Source organism: Equus asinus, chromosome 23, assembly GCF_041296235.1.
Source record: "Equus asinus isolate D_3611 breed Donkey chromosome 23, EquAss-T2T_v2, whole genome shotgun sequence".
Classification (NCBI taxonomy): Eukaryota; Metazoa; Chordata; class Mammalia; order Perissodactyla; family Equidae; genus Equus; species Equus asinus.
The window spans coordinates 67,687,406-67,695,935 of NC_091812.1; the positions used below are offsets into that span (position 1 = coordinate 67,687,406).

Below are 8,530 nucleotides of genomic sequence, written 5' to 3' on the forward strand. Positions count from 1 at the left end.
GAAAGAAACGCCTTTCTTGCCTAAGCAGCTGGTACTTTGGGATTTGTATCACTTGTAGTCACACAGCATATAAAGTACCTGGCCTGTCCCAGGCGTCCTAGCTGAGGAGCTGACGCAGTCACATGGCTACAATTGGGGTAGAGTAGAAACCAACCCAGGCCTGAGAGCCTGGGAGGGCAGCTGACACAGAGAAGACCGTGAAATCCCAGTGCCCCAGCCCCACCCAGCTTCTGGGCTGTTGGTCCTTGGTCTCTGAAGGCCAGCACCACCCAACAAGACGACATGTGTCAAGCCACATGATTTTCTGACCGTACATTCTGCCAAGTGAATTAGATTTCCCTCTGGTTGGTACTAGAGCGAGTCTTCATTTCCTGACCATCTGTTGTTTGGGTGGCAGGAAAGTCCTCTGTGCGCCAGAGGAGCAGCCAGCATTGAGCACGCTCCGCAGACGCCCAGGCGCAGAGGGACCGGTGGCAGTGTTCCAGGAAGGCCCCACGGCCGTGCACAGGGAAGCTCAGGGGCTGCCAGCCCAGGGTCTGAGCCACGTCCACAGGCCTTCCCACTCCAGACACTCATAATATTCTTCCATTTAAAAAGGAAGGAAGTTCTGACACCGGCTACAACACGGACGAACCTTGAGGACACTATGCTCGGTGAGGTAAGCCAGTCCTCATATGGTCCCACTCATGTGAGGCCCTCAGGGGCGTCGCATCACAAAAACAGAAAGTAGGACGGTGGTGCCAGGGGCTGGGGGAGGGGGATGGTGCGTGAGTGTTTAATGGGGAGAGAGTTTCAGTTTGGGAGGATGAGAAAGCTCCAGATCTGTGAATCACAACAATGTAAATACACTTAACGCTACTGAACTGTGTACTCAAAAATGATCACAATGGTAAAAACACACGCATCTCGTGTCTCGCTGGTCACAGGCCTTCTTGGAGGGTGTCTCTGTGACTGCATTGGTCTGTGTCCAGTCAGGGAGTAGGGACCACACAGGGACCCTAGCGGGACGTTTAATATGACCAGTTGGTGAGCACCGATGAGACGACAAAGCTCCAGGGAACCCAAGCGCTGAGGGCAGGCCAGCTGGGGAAGGGCTAGGCCTCCAGGGAAAAGGCTCACCTGAGCCCACTGGGCACCAGGGAAGTCTGCTGGTCTGCGTGGTCCAGGCTGGTCTGCAGCCCCCACAGTGCAGGCTCTGGTGGCTGGTGCACAGCGAGCTTGGTGGGTCAGGACGCAGGTGGAGGCCTGGAGAGCAGAGCCTGGATCAAGGAGCCATGGGAAGGTCATCACCAGGCCGGGGTGGGGCTGTGAGGCTGCAAGGGAATACCATCCAGGGTGTGTGGCTGGGCACAGACGTCCTCACCCCACATCTTGGACCCCCTGGCAGCGCCCTGTCCTGGGAGAGCCTGACACTGGGCTCCTCAGGGGAAAAAGAGGCCTCCTGGACAGGTTGCCAAAAGAAACAGCCACAAAATCTGATAAACTGGACTTCATAAAATTGAAAACATCCTCTTATCAAAAGAAACCGTTAAGAAAAGAATAGACAAGATACAGACTCGGAAAAAATATTTATAACGCCTCTATCCAACAAAAGACAGGCATCTACAATACAGAAAGAGCTCCTGAAACAGTCAAGCGACAGATGAACGACCCGGATTTTAAAATGAGCCAAAGACTTGAACAGACACTTACAAAGGAAGATATACGAACGGCCGAGCACAGGGAAGTGTGCTTGATGCCATCGGTCGTCAAGGAAATGCTCGGGGAACCCCAGTGAGATTCTTCTCCCAGTCTCTGCAATGGCTGAAAGTCTGAAAGACAGAAAATGCCCAGCATCAGGGCACAGACGGGGCGACTGGGACTCCAGCTTTGCTGGTGTAAAACGGTACAGCCACTTTAAAAATTGTCTGGCAGCTTCTTATAAAACTAAATACACACTTAACCAGAAATTCCACTCCACTTGCCCAGGAGAGGTGAGGACATGTGCTTACACAAGTCCTTACGCACAAGTGCTGAGAGCGGCTTCGTTCCTATCAGCCCCACAAGGGAGCCGCCTCCGGGTCCATCAGCAATTGAACATGTTGTCGTGCCGGATGCCCCACTATCGAGCACGGCTCGGGGAAGAGGGAGGAGCCGCGGGTACAGGTAACAACACCGATGAATCTCACAAACATTCTGTGAGTGAAAGAAGCCAGACACATAATGATTCCCTTTCTTTGTGGCTCCAGAACAGGCAAAACGAATCAGAACAGGGTGCGCTCTGCAGTGGGGCAGAGGCCTTGGCTGCAAAAGGGCCTGCAGGGACTTTCCAGCGCAGCGACGTTCGAATGTGTCTAACGTTCTTGATATCTGTGATGGTCCGTGTGTACAATTTTCAAAATGCATCCGTCTGGACCTCCAGCACGGGTGGTTTCTTGGTGTTTGTGAGTTATAATTCAACGCTAACATCTAAAACGTGGCTCACTGTGTCCAGCCCCGCTCAGCCACAGGATGCCACAGGATCCCTCTTCGAGGGAGCCCTGGACCTATTTGAGAGAAGGACCATGATGGAGAGCGACTGAGCACGCAAAAGGAAGGTCTACGGATGGTGAGAAGGTTTTGTCTGGAGAAGAGAAGCAGCCCAGGCCAAGGATCTGAGGAACGATGTTTCACTCAGCTGACCAGCGGGAAGCCAGGGTGGTGGTCTTCCCACATCAGCGCCTCCCTAACAGCCACTGCTCCCCTCCTTCTGATGAACGAAACTCGTGTGTTGAGGTGGCGGGTTAGAACTTAGTTACGTGGGCACGCCTGGCTGCCTTCAACTTAAATAGTAAATCAGCCAGCCGTCTTATTTGCAAAACAAATTTATTCAGGAATAGCCAAAAGAACTGCAATTCAGGATGTGCAGGCTATGGTCGACCACAGGCAAGTCCAGAGGACAGAGGAGGGAGCTGCATTTATGGAGAAAAAGGGGGAGAGGGAGGGGCTGCTCTAAAGGAAAGTCCACTGGGGAAGTGACAGTTCAGGGAGGCAAAGGCTTCTCATTGGCTGGGCTGCAGCATTTCTCATTGGCCGGGCTGTGGGATTTCTCATTGGCTGAGCTGTGTGTTTCTCATTGGCTGGGCTGTAGGATTTCTCATTGGCTGAGCTGTGCGTTTCTCATTGGCTGAGCTGTGTGTTTCTCATTGGCTGGGCTGCAGCATTTCTCATTGGCTGGGCTGTGTGTTTCTCATTGGCTGGGCTGTGGGATTTCTCATTGGCTGAGCTGTGTGTTTCTCATTGGCTGGGCTGCAGCATTTCTCATTGGCTGGGCTGTGTGTTTCTCATTGGCTGGGCTGTGGGATTTCTCATTGGTTGAGCTGTGTGTTTCTCATTGGCTGGGCTGTGGGATTTCTCATTGGCTGAGCTGTGTGTTTCTCATTGGCTGGGCTGTGGGATTTCTCATTGGCTGAGCTGTGCGTTTCTCATTGGCTGAGCTCTGTGTTTCTCATTGGCTGGGCTGTGGCATTTCTCATTGGTTGAGCTGTGTGTTTCTCATTGGCTGGGCTGTGGGATTTCTCATTGGCTGGGCTGTGGGATTTCTCATTGGCTGAGCTGTGTGTTTCTCATTGGCTGGGCTGTGGGATTTCTCATTGGCTGGGCTGTGGGATTTCTCATTGGCTGAGCTGTGTGTTTCTCATTGGCTGGGCTGTGGGATTTCTCATTGGCTGGGCTGTGGGATTTCTCATTGGCTGAGCTGTGTGTTTCTCATTGGCTGGGCTGTGGGATCTCTCATTGGCTGAGCTGTGTGTTTCTCATTGGCTGGGCTGTGGGATTTCTCATTGGCTGAGCTGTGTGTTTCTCATTGGCTGGGCTGTAGGATCTCTCATTGGCTGAGCTGTGTGTTTCTCATTGGCTGGGCTGCAGCATTTCTCATTGGCTGAGCTGTGGCATTTCTCATTGGCTGGGCTGTTGCCAGGTGGGGAGAGGTCTTCTTGGTAGTAAAGTACTTGTACTTCCTGTCCGAGGTGCAAGTCAGTCTCCTCCTGGTTGGTGTAACTGAGGATGTGTGACGGGTGAGGGCGCCCCCTTGCAGGCCTCCCTGATCCAGTTTAGTTAAGGTTTCTTTTATTAATTTCCACGTTGTCTGGGAGACAGAGAGATGTGGTCTTTGTGTTACTGAATCTGAAGTTCCCTCACGCGTCACGCGGCAAGCCAGTCTCTGACACCAGGTGCAGTGGAAGAAAGTCGGAATTTCACTGCAAAGCTCTGAGCAGGGAGAGCAGGCAGCTCACGCCGTGATCCCCAACTCCCCGAAAAGCTACAAGCAGGGGTTTTTATCTGGGGTTTTAGGTGGGGGAGGGGGAGCACGTGGCCTTGGGACTGGGGTTCCGAGAGGCCTCTGGGCAGGCGTGACTGTTCTGCGTGTTGCACGCGGTGGGTTTTCAGCCTGTGATGGCTAGAGTTGACCATGAGTCACTTTAGCTTCTCCGTGCTCGTGGGGACGCTTTGTCAGGCAGCGGCTGTCAGCAAGCTCCTCTCTTATCAGTGTCCTCCTGCTGTTCTGCAGAACGAGCTCAGAAAGTAACTTTGGTCACTTTGTTTCCCACATTAACCTTGTGGGTACAAGCACAGTGTCACCCCAATCCAGGTAAAGTTTAACTCCTTCATTCCCAGTTTCATTTATTTGGGGTAACCCAGATAAGCTGTGGGGGTTCAGTTACTAAAAATCAAGAGGGAAAGAATGGATATTGGGTGGCAGTCTCTGCCACTGGGACAGCATATCTGACCCAGGGCACAGGTCAAGACTGGGCCAATTCTGTTCCATATTTTCCAACCTGCCTTGCAGCAAGGGGTGGCCCTGCGACCTAAAGGGCAGTCTACTGGGGAAATTTGGGGCTTTTACTTTTAGGATAAAAGAGAGCAGAGATGACTTGTGGGCTCCTCCTTGTTTCTCCCGGCCTGCACAGACATGATGCCTGGAGCTGTAGCAGCTGGATTGTGACCATGAGGCATCAACCCTGAGAAGGCCAAGAGGGACCAAAGCTTCCACCCTGACAACATCAAGCCTCTGGGCAAGGCAGCAGCTACCCAGGTCTGATCGCATGATAGGAGGGAAAAAACTATTTCTATTACGTGAGCCCCAGCCATTCCTAAGGGGTGGACACGTTCAGCTTGTAAACCAGCTCTGACAGCTGCCCCCAAGGAGGAGTTCTGAGGATTCAGTGAGGGCTGCACGTTCTCGGGCCACACCCCCCAGGTCAGCTGCAGACCAGAGGGGAGCACACACGTTTGGTGGCACAAGTGCTGCCCAACCTCAGGCAAAGGGTGAGCATCCCGCCCACCTCCGTGTCCCCGTGGCAGCAGCTGTATTGCTCCTGGAACCCGTCTCCAGCGAGTCCGGTGCTGCCCTCCCGCCTGATCGGCTTGGGCCAGGAGCCCAGTGTGGAGGGAAGGAGGAAAGAGGTCATTTGGATCCACTCTAATTGGCACGTGTTTCCTAAGCAATTTCTGGAAAACATTAAAAAAAAAAAAAAGGCAGAGAAATAAATGCTGCTATTTTCAAACGTAGCTGTAATTTCTGAAAAAGAAAAGAGCTTCTGAGTCCTTGGTCCTGATGTCCTTTGGACACCCGGGGCCAAGGGCCAACAACACAGGCAGACCTAATGTCATTTGTTGCTTTTGGTCCCTCCACACAGCCGGGGGCATCAGTAAGCCCAAGGGAGTGAGGGCAACTGTTAGGACCCACGCCTGGCCTCTGTGAGGCCGGGCCTCCCCAGGGGTGTCCCCCATCGTGGCCTCAGTGCAGGGGTGACATTGCGTTGCTGGCCTGAGTGAAGGTGGGCGCTATACTGAAGGAGGAACTGCCACGCCAGTGGGGAGCTGGACACCAGGGTCCAAGGGCCACGGGCAGAGGGTGGACCCTGGGCCCAGGAAACCTGCCACAGGGCGGCCTGCAGGAGGCCTTGTGTCACGCAGGCCAGCACTGCATCACAAGCCCATCCCTGAGCCAGTCACTGGACGTCTCCCTCTCTGGTGGAGCTAGGAGCTGCCAGACACCTGCGCAGGTCAGCAACGAGGTGGGCGGAGGCTTCCCTCTCCCCATCTCTCTCTCTCTCTTTCTCCACTGTCTCTCATTTTTGTCCTTCTCTGTGAAGCTTTACAAGAACTCTCCTCCTTTTCATCTTTTTTGTTTTCTCAGATCTTTGACAGCCGGTGCAGGCCGTGGGGTAGAGAGGGACCACGTGTCTGGGCGATGATGGACGGAGAGCTGGGCTCGGCGTGAGGACCCCCTCGTGGTGTGTGGCCCTGAGCGGAACATCCCTCCGTGACATGGAGCTAGAGGGAAGCCCCGTGTGGCCATTCACACGGTGCCCACAGGTCTGGGTTCGCTCTGCTCCCGGTTGCCCTTGCAGTGCTGGGCTCGCACCACATCTGTCTCTCAGTCTGGGCCGCCGGGACCCATCCAGGTTTCCCACAGGCCCTGAGTGGAGGCCTATGGCCTTGGGGACCTTGGGCACCCGGTGGCCTGGCCAGCACCCTCCTCTCCTCCCCCTCAGCCCTCTGCAGCCCCCACTGCTGATGCCCGTGACCTTCGCCGGCCCTCGCTCCTCCTCCCTGGGAGGCACCAGCCACTGCCCCCGGCCGTCCGGCGCTTCCCTGCTGTCTGAGCTTGCATGGCGTCCCGGATCGTGGCCAGGGCCTGAGCCCTACCTGGGCTCCCATCCGCATAGATCTGGCCTGTGCCAGCATGGGGCTGGGGACCACCACTGGCAGGGGCCATCCCCTCACTGCCACCATGTGAGAGTGCTCTGCACGGCCCTCTGAGCTATCAAGCCTTCCCTTCCACATACCAGCTCTTCGACTTTCTGGGCCTCAGTTTCCTCGACCTGTGGTCCTGGGGAATGGTGCCCCTGGAGGGGGCGGGGGCCGGCCTGCACAGATCCCTCACAACCAACCAGGCGTAGGTGCTATTGTTCCATTGTATAGATGAGGAAACAGGCCCAGAGGGTGGAGGCCAGCCTTGGTGCAAGCGGGTCCCTCAGGCCCCCTCTACCTGCCTCCAGCCCACACCCTGGTGACTGAATTCCAGACCTAGGGCCTTGCCAGGCCTCGCTCCTCACCCCCAGCCAGGCAGGTACTTCCCTGGAGGGCGCCTGGTGGACAGAGCAGTCAGTGAGAGGTGGGCTGGGAGCAGAGGCCACCACTGGGGCCCCCACAGTACCATCAGGGTGCCGACAGCATTGTTTGGTTGTGCACACCATGGGGGGTAATAGGAATCATGGGGTGGTGGACATCACGGGTGCCATGGTCGCCGGGGGCGGTGGGCATCATTCGTGAGGGCCATCAGCATCTCGTGCTTGTGAGGTGGGAGATGTCCCCAGGCTTAGGCTGGGCTCTCACTTGGGCCTGACTCCCAGGAGTTCAGGGTGGTCTGCGCCTGGTCCCCAGGGATGCAGGCTCTCAGACGCATCCCCACTTCTGCCCAGCCTGTGCCCCAACCTGCGTCCACTCCTGGGGAAGCTTCGGGAATGCTAAAGAGCTGTTGCCCGGGAGGGGATGGTGAAGCCAGGGATGTGCCTTTGATCAGGGATCCAAACGCCAGCATCGCCTTTTAGTTGTTTCTTTTTCCTTTTTTGTCTGCTTATCAAATAACGTGGGAAGCAGACACACAGAACTGTACCTGACAGAGGCAAGTCCCCTAAAGAAGGGCATTTTATCTAAGAAATAGACAGAGGGGCAGAGAAAAAGTCCAGTAGGCTTACAGAGGTGCCACGGCCCACGGGGGAAGCGTGGCAGCCAGCGGAGGCGTGGGGCAGGCAGACCTGCTCCCGCCCTGAGGCACCCGGACGCTCTGCTTCCTTCCCTGTAATGTTTGCATCATTGTGTTTGAATGTTTGCATCGTTGTGTTTGCTCAGTCTGCCGCCTTCCCGCAGGACACAGCAGCAGCCGCTGTGCTGAGTCGCACCGCCAGCCCCGCTCCTGTGGCTGTGTGGTGTTCCGTCATGGAGGTGCCGTGGTCCGTCCCCTCCGGGGCATAAGCTGAAGTTGCCCACAATTTGTCTTGCTTCGTATAACGCTGAGGCGATTGTGCATGAAGCTCCCCAGATGGAGCAAGACCATCCCGGCGGCAGCATTGTCGGCCGGAGGGTGTAGATATTTTACCGCCCTTGATACAATCTGCGGAATTGTTGCGCAGAAGAGTAGCTGTGGTTGCAGGTGTTTGTCCTGCGGCAACTGTGCATGTCCGGATACTCTCAGGTTTAAAAAGAAAGAAAGGTTTTATTTATTCCACAGGAAGTGAAAAATTGTGGATCATGGTTTCAATATGTATGTCTTTAGTTCTGAAGTTATTAAAAAAAATACATAGTAGCCGTTTCTAGCGTTTTTGGTTCACTGTGGCAGAGACAGTGCTCAGAAGTTATCCAGTTATTTTCTTGGCCCCGAGTCTGGGCACTATCACGTGACTAATTCTCACCCCTGGACGTGAGGGGCAGCGACCCCCTACTGGACTGAAACACCCTGGGTCCCTGGCACCTCGGGGTGACAACAAGTTGTCACAACAACATC

The 8,530-nt window shown here is 55.1% G+C and overlaps 1 long non-coding RNA gene across 2 annotated transcripts; it reads left to right on the plus strand.

Moving 5' to 3' along the window:
* Positions 1-362: 362 nt before the first annotated feature.
* LOC139041689 (uncharacterized) lies at positions 363-8,315 on the plus strand. Of its 2 annotated transcripts, XR_011497357.1 has the most exons (5): positions 363-658; positions 4,929-5,053; positions 5,938-6,026; positions 6,161-6,339; positions 7,897-8,315. It is a non-coding gene; the product is annotated as an uncharacterized lncRNA (long non-coding RNA). The 2 variants fall into 2 exon arrangements; XR_011497358.1 differs by lacking the exons at positions 5,938-6,026; positions 7,897-8,315 and having other exon boundaries at positions 459-658; positions 6,161-6,287.
* Positions 8,316-8,530: the final 215 nt, after the last annotated feature.